At 44.8% G+C, this 18153-nt stretch overlaps 1 long non-coding RNA gene across 1 annotated transcript; it reads right to left on the reverse strand.

Moving 5' to 3' along the window:
• Positions 1 to 1488: 1488 nt before the first annotated feature.
• On the reverse strand, positions 1489 to 9283 carry LOC138569050 (uncharacterized). Its single transcript, XR_011303084.1, has 4 exons — positions 7618 to 9283; positions 2418 to 2520; positions 2243 to 2325; positions 1489 to 1873 (listed from the first exon to the last, which is right to left on the reverse strand). It is a non-coding gene; the product is annotated as an uncharacterized lncRNA (long non-coding RNA).
• Positions 9284 to 18153: the final 8870 nt, after the last annotated feature.

An 18153-nucleotide genomic window follows, 5' to 3' on the forward strand; every position in this document is an offset into this window, starting at 1 on the left:
TCGACGCGTCTTCGAAGAACTCTACTCCACCAGGTACATTGGGGTGGTAAAACATTATAGGAGGAAATAAGGCTATTGAACAATATATGGACTGGGCTTGTGCTATATCTTTTTTTACAGGTTGCCCAGGTGGGGGGATCTCCACACAGAACTGTGTCTATCGGTAGAGGCCAGCATTCTGCCTATTGTTTCAACCATCTTATGTTCCTTCCTATCTCTATTGCTGGTTTCTTCGTTATTGATCTGTGTGACATTTTAACCGTACAGTTGATGCACTTTAATGAGATTTGATAACATTGGTGGTACCACTTTAGAATTGTACATATTTATCATTGTTGATTTCCGAGTACAAAGTGCTTTATTGTGATCGTGTACATACCTTTGAATATTAATTATATAAAGACTGTGTTTTCAGTAATACAGTGTGTGGACATTCCTTTGTGGGGGTTCGGGGACTACACTGTACTTAAGAACCAGCCTGCATCACCTCCTGAGAAGCTAGGCCTTGATTGCTCGACTACGTTACCAATAATAGAGAATCTTGGCTGGGGTCCTCTGTGCCTCTCCTCTACCATATAGAGAGCGGAAGTACGGACACCCGCCTCCAGTCTTTACAAATGTGAAGCTTGGCTTCAGAGTCTATTTAAAGATCTAGGTGCAGCTTCGTCTTCTAATCCTCCGGTAACAGTGATGTCCAAGAATGTATGCAACAACCTGGAGTACAGTGCAACAATTCTATTGTTATATAGCACTTTGATCCAAAGCACTTTACGTAGCACAGATTTACATTAACCAATCGACATTGGAACAGCTATTCATGGATTTTAGCTGCCCTGCACCATGCATCGCATAGCTGTGTCTTAAACTGATGTCCCTTTGTAGATCAGAAGGCAAGACCCCTGCCTCAGAATTCCTAGAAAGGTACAGGGCATTGGCCACTCATTCATCTCTCCTACAACAACCAGCCCCCCAAGTAAACGCGAGGGCAGCAACAGCCGAGAAACAGAGAAAGCCATTCAGACAGCGAATGTCCCACAAGAGGCCCTCACAGTTTGCATTCCCAATACAGAGCGCTGCTACCTCTTACTGCACATGTACTTGCAAGTGGCTGGCAGCCATGTTTCAAAGCAATACCCCTTTCCTCATGCAAAAAGTAGGCTTATCTGCTTAGGAAGTCATTCCTGATCCACATACATAAAAATCCCTGGCAAACTAAACTAAGCAGGAACATCAAAAAGCCAGTAAGTGGTCACTTGGGGAAAACTGGCATCACCCCTCGCCCCACCCACACATCGCCAGCAGAATCTTAAGCTGTTTCCAAGCCAAAGTCTGGTTGAGAGAAGCAAGCATGGTTGTGTCCTATGGAGGTGATTCAGAAGCATAGAAAACCGGAAAAAGATTGTCCAGAGCAAAATATATTTGAAAAAAATGTGTATCAAAGTTTATTAAAAGTGATGCCAACAATTTAAACAATGGTGTGTCAATCACTAATAATTAAACACTAATCATTTTAATACAATACAACAGCAGCAACCATATGCCTAAAATTGGCTAAAACATTATCACACATACTTGCCATTCATAGTGCGCTCATTCAAACCCAACTCATCATAACGTGACATACATCCAAAAGCTAAAAAACAAAGGAATCATGTTAAAAACCTATGGGGAAGAGGATTCCATGACTATTCCCCATAAAACAGACATTATTTTTATGTTCACAATCAATAGAATTAACAAATGATCTATTGACAGGGTGGATTGGAAGGAAAAGTGCAAAAGATCACATCCCTGTAGGGTTTATCTCTCGACCGGTTTCGACGTGTAGTGGTAGTAAACACAACGTCTTCCTCAGGAGGTAGATGTTACCATTCTGTAAGAAACATAAAGACATAGCTATAGACTACTACATAGGGAAAAGTATGAGTCATGGTTAGCTGTCTGCAGATTACAATTAAAAGGGGAAGCAACTGCTAAGAAGCAACCCAAATTTACTTTGTGGTACAACTATGGGATCATATATGCCGTTTAACAATTAGCAAACTAAAAATCCCAATCTAACAGCTATATATGACAGAGTGAAAGTGTTAGTAACTCCCAAAAGGAGTCCGTGCAGAGTGGTAGAAACCTTCAGGGCCATGGTTAATCAGCGGCAAATGTGTGAGCGTGCAACGCAGATTATATATGAACAAAGAATGTTAGTCAGGTCCAAAAAAGAACCGTGCCCCAGGAGTAGACCAACCTGGTGAATGCCAAATTGCTGTAGTGGCCGTGACAGAGTAGTGCCACCAGTCACGCTAGGAGAAGCCAAGGCCGAGTCCTGACCTAAAACAAAAACCGAAATGCACATAATGTAGCAAAGCAACTCTAAGGTATTAGAAGACGCGCCTGTGACTAGAGCAAGGATGGAAGCTCACCTGAAAGGTACCCTATGGAATTAGGGAAAGCCAGGGCTGCATGTGTAGAGAAGTGGGTAAATAGCACAGCTTAGCCTGAAGTGCCAATCTCGTCTGTGGATCACTGCAACGAAACAGCAAGAGAACCCATTACAGCGATGGAAAAAAGTTTGCCAAAATTGCCTGAGCCAATTAGAGACACTGCTATGGTAAAGTTACAAATAAAACTGAACTGAAACAACAAGAAAACCCATTACAGTGATGGAAAAAATGGCCAGAATAGCCTGAGCCAATTAAAGACACTGCTATGGTAAAGTTTCATTTCTTTTTAAAAAGCTGGTAGAATATCTACTCTTGACAAAGCTTTTGTTGTAGAACAAACCATCTAATTTTGGGTTCATTGCAAATCCTTCAAGACCAACTACAGACCCAGTTTGACTCATTGTCAGGGTGCACTGCTCTCCAACCTAGAGTATTTTCTTTTTAAAAACGTATTTAGGGAACAGGCAGTCGTGTTTCAAATCACAGATCCCAAATTGTTCCAAAGAGAGAAACACAATGTTCAGAGTTACACGGTCCTTCAGTAAAACATTGCATTGAATCAAGCAGACATTCCATTGCAGAGGTCCAGTAGTCCATTCTCAACACATCTCAGCACCCATTCATCTCCCGCTGTTCGTTGGAGAGATAATCACACAATTCTCCCCATATATCCTTAGGACGACATGATACAACCATTGCCGCATATCCTTCCTCCCTGGTTAACATACACCAGCTGCCTGAGCCCCTCCCAGGCTGAGGGAGCCGTTTGAGACTTCCAATATGCATTTTATTTAGCTATTATACAACCAAGATTAAACAATCTCTGTACTGACAAAGAAACATATGCCAAGAAGGTACTCCAGGGGAACGTCTAACATATCATACATCACGTATGTCACTTCTTCACTTCCTGCCAGAAACACCCCACCTGTGGGCAGTCCCAAAACATATTAAATGAGTCCGCTCCTGCATTTCACGCACGCTGAGATCCTGGACAGTGTCTCTCTTGGGTATAATATAGCTGTTTCAGGACTTTCGATTGTATGAGGTGCAACCTGACAATCAGCAATACCTCCCTTGTGAGAGGACAGTATTTCTGCCACTGTATATCTTGTATGTTAACAGCTAAATCTCGCTCCCACTGGTCCCTAGCCATATTCCTTGAAGGCTGATCAGCCTGAGCCAACTTATACAATCTAGAAACCAATCACCTAGAATCCCCGCATGATACACCACCTCCATGTATTTATGAGCATCTGGCTCTTGCGGAAACGATGGCCACCGGCCCCTCGCCGCTGTCACCCGAAAAGAATATTGCTGTGGTATAATTGTATTATTACCAAGGTTTTCCGCAAGCTCCTCTGACGTCACATACCTCCCTCCTCACTCCCCGGAATAGATCACCCAGAACTATCGTTTATCTATGTCCCAGGACATCTGTACTTTAGGGTCAAATGTGGGTGGGTGTCCCGGGTAGTTCCACAGCGGAACTGTGCCACTGTACAGAGCCATAAGCTATAATGCGCGAGTGCCCTATGCACTGGGCCTGGGGAAATCCAGCTTTTACCAGCTTTTCCCAGCTCATTCGAGCAGCCCCTCCACCCCACACAAATTCTACAACCACAGACCTTAGTTTGACAAACAATGCCCGCCCAGGCCAGACCAGGATGGTGCTAAAATAGTATAACTTAGGCACTACCACCATATTCAACAAGGACTGTCTACCATACAAGGAGACAGGGAGCTTGGCCCACAATTTCAATTTAACCTAAGTACCTAAAAAAATCTCAGATTGTCTGCATATAGCGAATGTTGTGTCCGGGACACCAGAACACCTAGGTATTCAAATCTGAGCGGGACCCAGTGAAATCCCAAGACATCAGATGGGCATACTGTCCTGTCCATGATGGGAAATATTCTGATTTCGCACTATTCATCTTATACCCCAAATGTATGCCCCAAATATGTAAATTGCCATACTGCCTCCGTTATGGGCTCGCGATTCCGCGCTGGATCCCGAACATACAAAAGGGCGTTGTGCATGCAGTGAAATGATCTGTGGAGCCCCAGCAATGAGGATACCCTATTACTGTGGCGCATTCTTACCAGCCATGCTAAAGGATCCATTGTTAGAGCCAACAACAACAGGGACAGTGGCCATCCCTGATGTGTTCCCCGTCCCAAATCAAAAGGCTGCAAAAGCACAGTTGGCACGGACCCTAGCTGCCAGGCCTGCATATAACAGACGCACGCAGACTCCTTTTTTCAAACTATTCATTCCTCCCCAGTCATATGCAGGTCTACATTGAGGTCTGACGTGTGAAGTGACCTCCAACCATCGCTTGTTAATCCGGGACAGGAAAATCCCATGTACAGCTTAATGTTAACAAATTGTGATCACATCAGTTTTGTTACCAGCAAAATAAAAACTTCCATCCCTTTTTATCATGGAGCAAAATATAGTCAGGGTCATTGACTTCACAATGTCCTAAAAGCCTCCGATCAATGCTATGACCAGTAGCAGTGAAGGACTTGCCTACAAGAACTTAGGAGATTTCCTGCTGGGATTCTGCACCATGGACCTTTTTGTATTGGTGGCTTATTTTTTCTGCCTCTTATCTCCTCACTTGACACCAACCCCTTCATCGCTCCTCCACCACCACTTCAATTTGAAGTAAAGAATTGGTAATTAAGCTCCCTCTATGTTCATTCCTCACAATCTTAAAATGTTAGTTTGAAGTTAAAACAAAAAACCTGACCATTAAATAGGGACCAACAAGGTGTTTTAAAGCACTTCTATATTTTCTTGGCTAGAGGATCTCCCCGAACTTAGTTCAATGGGCTGACCCTCCTCATTGCATTTGCTTGCATGGTGTAAAAGCCACTTCAAGCATTTCCAGAGTCTCTTGCTCCCGAGCCCACCCCTCACCCAGTAGCTGTTTTTACCAACAGGCCATGCCATTGTTGAACGTTTACCACATTGTTGTGGCAATGGTAAATTCCATTTAGACTAGGCTTTTCTTCCAACTAACACTAGGTTACAGTGTGCACAGAATGTTGCTGTGAATCTCCTCTACAGCCTCCACAATCAAAGCATGGCATCAGAAGCCAGACCAATCTTGAATGCCCGTCTATGGGATACAAAAATATAAAACGTTGCCAATAACTTGATCCTAAGGTCCCTCACAAGACTACATCTTGTCATCATGAAGCTTGAATTGGATACTTTGCATGGAGGATAGCTCAGCGGCAGCGTGCGCGTCTTGGAAGCAAGACGACACGAAGCAACACAGGTTCGATCCCCGGGTCCGCGCTTAGAAACCTCTGGGTGTTTAAGCGCGTTATAAATACGTAACTAAGACCAAAAAAACATAATACGCAACTAAGAAAAACAAACAATTCCTGTAACAGCGCCTCGATGCCTGCGGGCTGTGTGAGCGCTTTATAAATGTAAAATAAAATAAAAATGGTCCCTCGGGGTAATCGGTTCATAGTTTAGGCTGGCAAAATCTGCACAACAACCACTATTCCAGCAAGAATTTAAGGTACGCGACTGTTAAGAAGTTAACAAGGACCCAGAGGCCTTCCTTGAGCTTAATGGTATCTTGGATGAACTCAGTCAGGCTTTCATCCCACACTGGTCACGGTTTGGGACAATATCCTGCACACTGCTGATCCTGATCCTGGTCAACTAACCCTGTTGGAAATGCTGGATCCGTCCACTGTATTCAATACTGTGGATCATGCTATTCTGGTATCTCGGCTGGAAGCACCGACTGGCCTGCAAGGTTCCCTTAAACACAGTTTAAATATTTTCTTGTAGGGAGACAGCAAGTGCTCGAGTTGGGACCATAGACCTCTGGGCCGCTATCCACTAATAGCAGGGTACCACAGGGGTCTCCCCTACTCTGTTGAAGCACAGCCTCTGATGGTCTAAAAAGTGAATTTCATTCATACGCAGCTCTATGTGAAGGAAGCAAGCGCTCCTTATTCTTTTTGGGGCCCTTGAGTGTTTAAGAGCCATATGACAGAAGACCGTTAACGGTCTACAAATGAAGCCATCTAAAACGGAGGTCATGCTGATAGGCCTTTCCTACTTTAACGATCAGATTTCCACTCCCCCAAACCTTCTGGATGTCCCCATTTCCTATACCAGCAAAGTCAAGACTCTTGATTTCTGTAGGACGCTGATCTGTCCCTCGCTGCACAGGTCAATGAAGTGGTCCGCACATCTCTATAGGTTACGACTACTAAGAACGACTCAGTTTGTTGCTGCTGTGTTACATGCTCATGTGGTGGAGCACTTATACCCCCCGCCCCCATTTTGACTACATGAACAGTTTCTATATGGGTATCCCATGAACCAGTTACACAATATGCAATCCGTCCAAAACGCAGCGGTGCATTTTAATTCTTAAACCTTCCCAAGGTATCCACTTATCTTAGACAACTCCACTGGCTACCTGCCCAGCAGGGATCAAGTTTAAATTGCTCTGCCTTGTTCAAGTGCTTGCATGGTCTGGTTTCTCCATGCACAACATTTTTTGGATACTGGCCAACCCATTTACAAGATTTGGTGAATCATTCTCAATGCCACTCTTGGTGATCTATGTTTTGCAGTCGCACGGCCGAAGAATTAAATCTTAGGCTCATATAGCTCATATAGCAATATGTGTGAGGGTATCTCATGATGAAATGTAGGTCATCATCCCACTGAAGTATGCATGCAACTCCTGCTATCCTGGAATCCTCCACTGCCCTCAATTCTACTTATCCCCCTTTTACCCACAGAAGTAGGAACTACCGAGACAGTGGAGCAGAATACGGGTCAAAACTGAGGCGCACGATTGGAATCTAAATCTCACTGGGCAGAAGCTGGTGCCCATTACAGGCAATAGAGGGTATTTTAAAGCTCCAACGTCCTTTTGAACAAGTCCACAAAGTGTATTCAGGCAGCCATCACATGTGCTTATCTGGCAATAAGCAACTAAATAGCATCAACCAATAAGCAGGTACTCCCTCAACAGATCAGGGCAACAGAGGAAACCATGCATGCCACGAATCCACAACCAAAGCAACTAACTTGCTCCAGAATTATGACCCGGCATGCTTGGCTTGCTAAAGCGGACCTGGGACTAATTTATTGCCAAAAATTCAGAGCCAGCACCATCAAACCTACCTATGGCACCTTTGGCCCAAACAGTCCAAAGCAGTTCCAGGTGAGCGAGGAGGTCATTCTAGTCCAGTTCATTCAGGCCACAAGCAGACGCTGAATAGGTCCCAGCAGTTTTGATCCTGGGAAAAGATTTCAGCGACTCCAAACCAGTAAAGGGATTATATTTGGAAGGCAAAATACAAGTAGTAGTGCATTTATGAGCAAGCTCAATGCAATTAGATCATTGTTCAGCTTTAAAATTGAAAATCATTCCCCTCACCGAACACCAACTCACAGCCACTTGGAATACATCTTTTATTAATCTTAAGACATGAAAAGTTCACAGAAGCACATAGGTAGAGTAAAAGTTAAGTAGTGCCAAGCTTACAGTAATAACACTTGCAAATGCGTGCAAAGTTCACATTAGTTCTAAAACCCTTATTATTAAAGTAAAAAATAATTAAATTACTCTAGCTCTGCCCTTTAACAGTGGATGATTCTCCTGGTTTCTGTGTAAGAAACCAGCCTTCATGTTTCGGGAAATCAACACGACCACCATCGCAGAGGCTTCCCTTCTCACCGTCAATCGGCTTGTATTGTTTATAGCGCCTGTAAGAAACACAGGTTTTATTTCCTGCAAACAATGTAGTGAGAAAGCCATTCTATAGTGGCTCGTTTAATGCTGGCAGTGATCACTTACTTGTACAGAAGGACTGTCATTACAGCAGTCAGTGCCACCAAGAAGCCAGTGGTTAACATAACATCTGCCACTGTTCTTGCTTTGCAGGCACTAGTGTGAGACAGGATGATATTAGAAGGTAGACCCTGCGTAATTGCTACCACATCTAACCCTGCCCGCACAACCAGTCACCCCATTAATGGTGATAAAGCGGCTGCCAAAACCTACCCAATGCTGCACCTCCACAACCTTTCCCACCAATCTGCCTAGTTCCAACCAGGGCTTTAGGGCACACATTTAATCAAGAAGTCTGTAGAACTATTGCTCCATTTCAACATCAGAAAACACCAACACACCACTATAATGGTGGTTATGTTTTAACTTCCTCAGCCCTCCTACTCCAATAGGCTAGCCATTGTGGTCCAAATTGCATTTGACCCTGCACCCCAACAGATAAACGCCTTTAAGCTTCATAAGTCCCTTTGAGGGTTTGTCCATATAGCACTCACCTACCTTGACAGACAAAATTGTGCTTGCAAAAGCCATGCTCCCATCATCACTTAAGCTTATGCTCACACAGTAGGTTCCTGGTACAATTCAGACTAGTCAGCAATTTCTATTACTGCGTTGTGTCTGTTTTACCAATTCTTTGGATTTCATGATGCATGAGGTCTATGATTTTAATGGTTTTATGTATGTGAAATAATCTGAAAAGAACTTTGCTTGATGAGGATTCTCTCAGGGCGTGTTGGGCTGGCTCCAGGTCCATGTGCGTGGAATTTATAAAGTACAAACCTACTTGGGAAGCAACAACGTCGTGTTCATAAGGGACACCCCCAGAGGGGCACAGGTAGGCGCTGGGCCGGCAGAGACAGCTGGAAGGGCGAGGAGAGCACTCAAGAGTGACAGATGCAAGTGTGAACCGAGCGATCAGCATGTTGTTCTCTGAAGAGCAGAGTCAAGCCTTTCCTGAAGCTTAGGATAGAGGGGGCCAGTCTCATCTGCATTGGTAACGTGTTCTAGGGAGAGGGCGCATAACCATAAAAGGCCTGTTAATTCCCTCAAGTTTCTCAACTAGAGAGACTGCTTTTCTGGTTGCCACTGCATTGTAGATGAAACACGCTGTCTTTAATATGATGCATACTTTAAGGGCTAGCGGCGCAGCTCATGGATTATGTGGATTACATGGTCACATTTTCTTCTTCATGTGATGAGGCTGCTCTGGGTTGAAAGGAGTTCGTATGGGCTAAGGTGGCATCTGGACTCCTGTGAATAGAACACAGTCTCTGTCCAGGTGGGAGATGACCAGGGCTTGTCCAACTCTTCTAGAGCTTAGGGCAGGGATGAAAAGGTTGACTCTGTTGAGGAGCACCAGGTCAATCTGGCACTGGTATCTGAATGAGATGGCACAATCAATGGGAAGAATGAGCAATTTTGCACTGGGCCCACGGGGACTACAATTCCTGGCAGGAAACGGTGTATGCGTCACATCAGCCGTGCCGCATAGGACGCATGCAGCTCATGTCACCCGGAAGGGGATGCGGTATGCAAGTCCCATAAAGAAACACTGATGGCACAGGGCGATGCTCCTCAACGCTGCTAAATTCCCAGCTGATTAGGTTCCATTCTGGGTTCTCTTTGTTCTTGGGCCTCTGGTCTCTCGCATCTTGTCTTGTACGCAAGGGTTTACCTTCCTCCTTTCCAGGCCTTAATGTTTGTGCTGTGGGTGACTTCCACAATGTTCTCACTTGTGTCTACTTCCTTGGTTCCTCCTGCCTAGTGCCTATACTATTATCACTCTGCTGTGATACTCAGTGTCCTGTTCCCTGCCAGTATTGCCTAAACTCTGGTTGCCGCTCTATATACCCTGAACCTCTGCTGTGAGGCATTTCGATACTGAGCACCCTATCACATACTGCCTGATAGACTGCCTTATTGGAAATGATTCCTCCTACGATTGTTTGCTGAGTGGCCTTACTGAAGAGGATTGCTGTGTTTATTACTGGATTCTTTACCTATCTAGCCCCATGAACCGGTTCCTCCTAAATTGTATTTATTTATTTATTCAGAATTCTTATAAAGTGCTACACACCGCCAGGCCTCAGAGCGCTACAGAGAAAGCCACATTTACAAACGACAACTTACATAAATAACAACAAATACACAAAAAGGAGAAGACAAAAGGAGCAGATCAGTCTGGGGTGACGGTAAAAAACAAAAAACAATCAATGTAAAATATTCCAAATAAAGATTAGTTATCAAACTACTAATCCTAAATTAGAGGAACCCCGGGGGGCGATATTTACACACCTTTAGAAAGTGGAGCCGGTTACTGTTTCCACAGCACACAGTCCCTATTCCTCTGAGAACACCAATCATCGAGTTCTAATCTGCGCAGGAACTTTAGATCAAGAACATCGAACTACCCCAGGCCCAGATCGTGCACAAAGCCGAGCAAGTACTTTATTACATAAAGCTTCACAATGTTCTATCCCAGAGGGTTTCACTACATTCCTGATGATAAAATTCCTCTGATCCAGCACCAAATCTCTAATATATTCATCCTTAGGCGCTGGCATATGAGTTTTTCTTAAGCGAAGACTCTGCAAATTGGCTGATTTAAGTCTAGGGTTCATGAGTCCAGGGGAGCCATCTGGGTAAGATTTACCAATGGAGTCAACAGAGGCAGACGAATATTAGCTGCCTCCTTGTGTCGTCATGCAGCACTTTGATTTTTGCCGTTTATTGCACTGCAGGTCGTCAGAGAGGGTTTCCTGTTCTATGGACTCCAATCAAGGGGAGGATTGTGAAGTCGCCTAGGTTCTACTCTTGAACCTGGTGTGGTGATGGGGTCCTGCCTGAACAGTCCTCTAAAGCTTTGTTTCGTTTTATTTCTCTAACCTGGGGATCCATCGTTACGGCCTCACATACCCCTCTACTCTTCTTCTCACCCTTTCTTGGGGTTTTACCCTATGGGAGTGGGGCATTGTGGGACCTGTCCACGCAAGTACCAGTGTCTTGAACAGGATGTGTGACAACATTCTTCCTGGTTAGGGACTGATTAGTGTGAACATCATTACCTAGGATGGTAGCAGTGAAGACCAACAACTGGGTGTGGTGGCCCAGCCCAGTGAAGGTCAAATGAATGAGATAATTTCATCAGAAGAGAGACAGTAAGGGATGTATGAGACAAGACCTGATGGTAACCAAGCTAGAAAGCACTGTACAAAAAAATGGGAGTGAAACAGATGCGGGCAGGAGAAGAGGATCACCTTTCACTCCAGAGTTGACAAGCAGGGTCTTCAGGTGTTTCATGAATCACAGGGGTAAGCGGTATGGGCAAGGGTAGTCAGGCTGATGTTAGCAGAAAGGCTGTTTCAGAGCTTGTAAACAAAGCAGGCATGCTAATTTTCGGATGTATACTAATTGACCGTTTCACAATTAACCTTGGGAAAATTGACCTAATTTAAAAGGTCAATTAGGACATATATAAATTCGGGGGAAACCCCCTGCAGCCCCTACCCAATCCAAAACCCCTCGCAGCCTCCCACCCGATCCCCCTATATTATTTATAATCCAAAACCAACCCAATACCTATATAAAATAACTAAAATAACATAAAGGTCAATTGTGCAGAAGGTCAATTAGGACAACTATAATCAGGTCAATTAGGACAAAAGGTCAATTGCAAAAGGTCAATTTGGGTAATACCTAATTTTCTGCTCTTCCTGGATTCCAGACTGGTGATATCTTGGCTCCTGGTGTTGCATTGACCTCTTGAGTTATTATCAGTGAAGTATTATGGCGTCTTGGACATTAGTGCTTTGTAGGGGATTCAGTCTGTCTTAAAGGGGGTGAAACTTTTGAGGGATACCTAGTGTAGTTCCAAGAGTGGGGTAAATGTGGCCACATTTTATTGTCTGTAACAAGGTGTTCTGGACTGTTTTCACAGAGGCCAGAGTAGTGGTTTGGACACCTACCAGGAGGGCATTGCCACCATCCAGGTGTGAGCGCACCAGGGACTAGACAACAGACCGGATGTCTGATGGCCAGGAGGAATAGCTTGATCCAGTGCAGGAGTGTCCGCTGGTACCATGTTTTGTGCCTTCCTGGCAAGGTGTGCTTTGAAGGCAAGGTCACAATGGATGAAGCAGAGGGACCTTACCGTAGGAGCGAGTTGAGGGTGTTGAGTGTCAGAGCCTTCACGCAGGCTTGCGGGAAGCTCTCTTTCTCGAATGGAATGTAATCTAGCCCCGACAGGGCCATAAAGTACACAGACACCAGCGGGTCAATTACACATCTTTATTTACTTTAACAAGGTGGCAAACTGCCTGAGTCTCGACCCCGTGACCCCTTTGTCCCCGCCCCCTTCCCTAGCCCAACGTCCCTCTTCATGTCATGTGGCCCGAACTACGAGCCACCGCCATAACGATGTGGGAATGCTACAAAAGCCTTCTATAAGAGTCACATTACGACGTGACATCTCCCCCGTTTTTATAGTACAACTTAACTCATGTCTTTACCCCATTTCCTTGATCAGTCTGAGGGGCTTTATGCGGCTTCGTTGAGGTCTTTGGGGGTACGGAGGTTCTTGGGTGGGTGAGTTTTTTCGTCCACGCTCCACACTCCTCATCTTCAGAGGGTTCACTATCTCCTTGGTATGAGTCATCCGAAAATGACTCATCAACATTGTCACTTGACAGCTCCCATTTTTCAGGTATGCGACCTGGAAGTCTTTTGAAATGAGATGAGTTTCGTGGGACCTCTTGTTGGCGATCTCCACTGGCTGTTATCATGTTGCCCTTTTTGGTAGTCACTATCAGTGTTTCTGGGGCAAATGTCGAGTCTTCCTTCCGGGCCATTGGCTGGCACATCACTACCTGGTCTCCCAGATCTACCTTGCACTCCTGCGCTCCCTCTTGTTGTGTCAGCCCTTTCCTTCAGCTTCTCCTTTTGTTCTAAGTCACGATCCGTGTCTTGTTCAAGGGGTGTAATGGGCTGTCGACTTTGGCTCTCAGGTAATCGTGTTCTGATGACTCGTCGAAACATGAGGTCAGACGAGCTCACTCGTGTGGTGCTATGAGGGGTGTGACGATAATCACGTAGTAGTCCATATAGTGCTTGCTCGAAGGGTTTGTTGATCAGATTGGCTATCTGTAAAGACTTCTTGATGTTGGTCACAAACTTTTGTTGCGTTATCTTGCGGTGTAGGAACCCCATATATTTGGCAAAGTACTCAAAATCATGACTTGTGAATGGGGGTCCATTGTCTGATTTCAGGACCTTTGGTATGCCATATGCGGATAGCATTCTGTCCAGCTCTGGAATGATGCTCGTTGCTGACGTGGAATCAATGATCTGTGCGTCTGGAAACCAAGAATGTTCATCAATGAGTACTATTACATATTTTCTATTTTGCATTGGTCCAAAATAATAGACTGCTACCTCTTGCCATTTGTAACGGATTTGGGTGCGGCTGGGGAGCCCCTAGTGTGCACAGCTCGCATCTGCAGACACATTCCTCCACCAGAGTGTCCAACCTGGGAAACCAGACCTTTTGCACATAAGATGATTTGTGGAGGCTAATCCCTGGTGACCTTCATGTGCTAGCTCGATGACACGATCACATAGCGATGATGAGATTACAACTTTTGAACCTTTCATCACAATGTGGTTTTTAACTACTGTCAGCTCTTCCTTTACCAGTTCCAATGCCCTAATATCATCTTTCACAGTCTCTTCTTCTTGTTTGGCTTGTTGTTTAGCGTGTGACATCCTGTCAGTTCGTATGCAGTGGGGTATTATAGCAAGGGCTTGATCATTTTCTGATTCTTTACGTATGATGGCCAAACGCACCGGCAGAGGATGAAGATAATGTATGATGTAGTTGATGTAGTTGTCTGCGATGGATGGACCAGCTCGGGCTGTGCCTGCAGGGTGTCTTGAAAAGTAGTCTGCTGGGTTGTTTTCCTTTCTTGAGCGGTGTACGATGTTAAATGTATAGCCCCGAAGGCGTAGTCCCCACCTTGCTATTCTTGAGTGCATTCTTGCCTTGGGGTCACCAAAAATTGTAAGAAGTGCCTGGTGATCAGTGATGACGGTGAATGCTTTGCCATATAAGAACAGGTGAAAATATTTGCAGGCCCACACCACTGCTAGATTTTCTTTTTCTGCCTAAGAATAGGCTTCTTCTGTAGCTGTAAGGCTTCTACTTGCATAAGCCACTACACATTTTTCACTGGGTTCTGCAGGGTTGCATTGTATCAATATGGCACCGAGTCCAACTGGGCTGGTATTAACTATTACTTCAGTTTTCTTATCTGCGTCAAAGTATACCATATTATCTGCTTTAGTGATGTTGTTGCAGATGGTTTCAAAAGCAGTTTGACAGTCTGGGGACCACTTGAATGATTGATTTTTCCGTGTGAGCAGACGTAGTGGATTACTTACTGTTGCATGATCTTGTAAATATCGGGTGCAATAGCTAGCCAGCCCAGGAAAAGAACGTAGCTCTGATATATTTTTTGGCGGTTGGGCAGAGTTGAGGGCCGCCACTTTTTCGGGGTCTGATCTCATTCTTTTTTCTGAGAATATGTGTCCGAAAACCTAAGAGAGTCTTTTCGGAAATAACTCTTTGCTCGATTGAGCGTAAGGCCTGCTGTTTCGAGCACTGTACAAACTTTATGGAGAGCTGCATCAGGTACTTCCTTGGATTTTCCATAGACAAGTACATCCTCTGAGTAATTTAGACAGTTTAGGACATGGTGGATCTTGTGAATTTCCTCCAGGAAAATCTCTGCAGCCGACGAGATGCCAAAACAGAGTCTCTTGTATTGGAATAAGCCCAGGTGAGTTACGAAGGTGATGATGTACCTGGACTCTTGGGCGATTTCAATCTGATGATGTCCTTTTGTAAGATCCAGTTTCGAGAAATATTTGGTTCCATGAAGAAGGTGAATCATATCTGTTATTCTCGGAGTTTGATGTCTTTCCCTTTCTATGGCCTCATTTGCTCTTCGCATATCTACACATAACCTGATGGAACCGTCTGGTGATTTCTTCGGTACAAGTACTATAGGTGACACCCACAGAGTGTGGTCCTGTCACCGGCTCTATAACGTGTTGTTTTAGTAATTTGTTGAATTCATCCTCCACTTGGTGTTGTATATTAATAGGTATACCCCAGTAGTGTTTGGCAACAGGTTTTACTTCTGGATTGATATGAAGCTGGACTTTCCGATTCTTTAGCTTCCCTAATCCTTTAAACAATTTTGGGAAAGCAGCCTCGATGTCTTCTGGCCGAAAAAAGAACCTGTGAGCCATCAATTTGTACATGATGTGGATTAGTCCCATGTCCACTGCAGTCTTAAAACTGAGGATTCATCCTCTGTTTGCTTCAGTCTTGAGGACATGTACCTGAACCTTTGCAACGTGAGATATGTGTGCACACGTGACTGATATGACCCCTTTGCAGGGCAGTGACATGGTGGAGCCATAGGGGTAGAGGGATACCAAATCCTTCTTGAGTTTTGGTGCATTGGGTAGAGTGTCATAGGCTTCCTCGCTAATTGTGCTGACGGTGGCGCCTGTGTCAATGAGAAAATCCATGGGCGTGTCATTTACTTGGATGCTAACAACAGGGCTATGTTGCGTTGCAGTGTTGTTATTTAAAGCCCACACATACCCCTTTTTACGCTGGTCGTCTCCTGAGGAAGATGATTGCCTGCTGGAAGGTGACTTCATTTCTATATAGCGTACATAGCGCCTGCGTCTGCTGCGTCCGAGGTGTCAGATGGTGTATGTTCATCTCTCTGATATGTTTTCTTGTGGTCCCTCTCATCTCGCTTTTGCCACTTATGGTCTGCATCTGGGCCCCATTCCCGTGGCCTTGTTTATGTTGATCTTCTCTGCTCCTTGAAACTTCTCCAGAAGTTGGGCTGAATTGGGGCATTCTTGCACATGGCTCTGTTATGGTCATATCCCCCACAAGCGGCACATTTTTGTCCCATGGCAGGGCACTCTCCTGTATGGGGGTACTCATAACCACATCTGTAATATGTGGGCTACTTGCGTCTTGGTAGCGAGTTGGCTGAAGAAGATAATTTGTTGACCACTTCTTGATCAGTCAATTTTATCTGTATGGTGACTTTGCCTAGATTATCCAATTGAGATTCCACTGCCGCTTCCATGCGTGCCAGGGCAAGAATTTCATCAAGGGACTGTTGCTTTTGTGGTAGCTTCTTACAAAAACCTTGAGAGTCACACCCAGCTATTACTTGGGATCGGAGCACCTCCTCATTGGAGTACCGATGGAATTCGCAGTGCTTCAACTTGATGTGCAGTCATTACAAAGTTGTCTATGGATTATCCCTTTTCTTGATGTGTAGTATAAAAATAAGTCTTTCATAATCTACATTGGTCAGTGGTGTGAAATATTCTGTCAATTTGGAGTGTAACTCAAGATATGAGGCTGTGTCAAGATTGATTAACTCTCCTACAGTGTCCCTTCTGGCGGGACCCACAGCCATGGAAAGTCATCTTTACGTCCTATGGCACCTACGTAGAAATTGAAATCACGTAACCAGGTAGCCCATCGTGGCCCTAGGTTACTTTTATCACATATATCAAATGCATGAGGTAAGTGTAATACTTGTGACCCTCCATTTGTCGAGGGCTGCATTTCGTTTGATGGGGCTGCCCCTGTTGTGGACGTGGGATCTTTCTCAGACACATTGGCTGACTTGGTTCCTTAAAAATAAAAACTGCTTGTGGGAATTAGCGTCACTGTGACAGACTTTTGCGTAACAGCCACGCGCTTCAAAGTTTTGAGAGTGTCTCTGTGATGGTGTTTACTGTTCATTCTGTTTGTTAGATTCCTTGAATTTTGTTTACTTGTGAAAATCTTTATTGTTAGCTTCTTACTGTTTTCCTCAGTCTCAGTAGATTGCTTGTTGGGCCTTATGCTCAATGCCTCACACTCACGTGGTTGGGCTAAGGGTGCAGCACACTTCGTGACCAGTGGTGGGCTGAAATCATACTTCTTCTCCCTTATGTGCTCACTGCTTTTGTAATTGGTGCTTTATTGAGGCTTTATTGCCATGCCTCGTTCATGTGATACTCTTTATTGAATACATTTGTTTTCCTTTACTAATGGTGCTGGGCTTTCTGCTTGCTCTGCTTCCTCCCCCCTTTTTATTTGGGTCTGAGGGGGCAGTGTGCATTCAGGAGGCGCAACGAGCAAAAAAAAAAAAAAAAAAATCTTTTTCTCTTCATGGACAGTGGCGGGCTTCCGGTATGGTTTACTTAGTAAATACCTGTTATTCCTCCTGCAACTTGCAACACACGGAGGCGCACCGACATGCTTATGCAGTGCCCGACAGCACCCTCCTCGTCATTTTCTGTGACAGACAAAACTTCTGTCACGGTGTGGATTCCGTTTGCGCGGTTCCCTCAGTGCCAGCAGTCAGAGTCTTCGTACAAGCTTGCAGGAAGCTCTTTTTCTCAAACGGAATGTAATCTAGCCCTAACGGCCATAAAGTATGCGGACACTAGCGGGTCAATTACACCTCCCTTCCCTAGCCCAACGTCCCTCTTCATGTCATGTGGCCTGAACTGCAAGCCACCCACATACCGATGTGGGAAATCCACAATAGTCATAAGAGTCACGTTACGACGTGACATGGAGAAAGAAGCAATCACCACCCATCTGTGTTAACCTGTTTTGAACTTGTGTGCATTTAGTGGCTCTCCCAAGGAAGATGAAAACTGGTTTGGTAGGGTTGAGTTTCAGGAAGGCAGTCGACATCCAGTCTGCAATGGTGGTGGTGCAGTGTTTCAATTGGTGAATGCCATCAAGGCAATTGATCTTAAAGTATAGTTCT

The sequence above is a fragment of the Ambystoma mexicanum genome, chromosome 2q (assembly GCF_040938575.1).
Source record: "Ambystoma mexicanum isolate Mex_15411 chromosome 2q, UKY_AmexF1_1, whole genome shotgun sequence".
NCBI classification, from domain to species: domain Eukaryota; kingdom Metazoa; phylum Chordata; class Amphibia; order Caudata; family Ambystomatidae; genus Ambystoma; species Ambystoma mexicanum.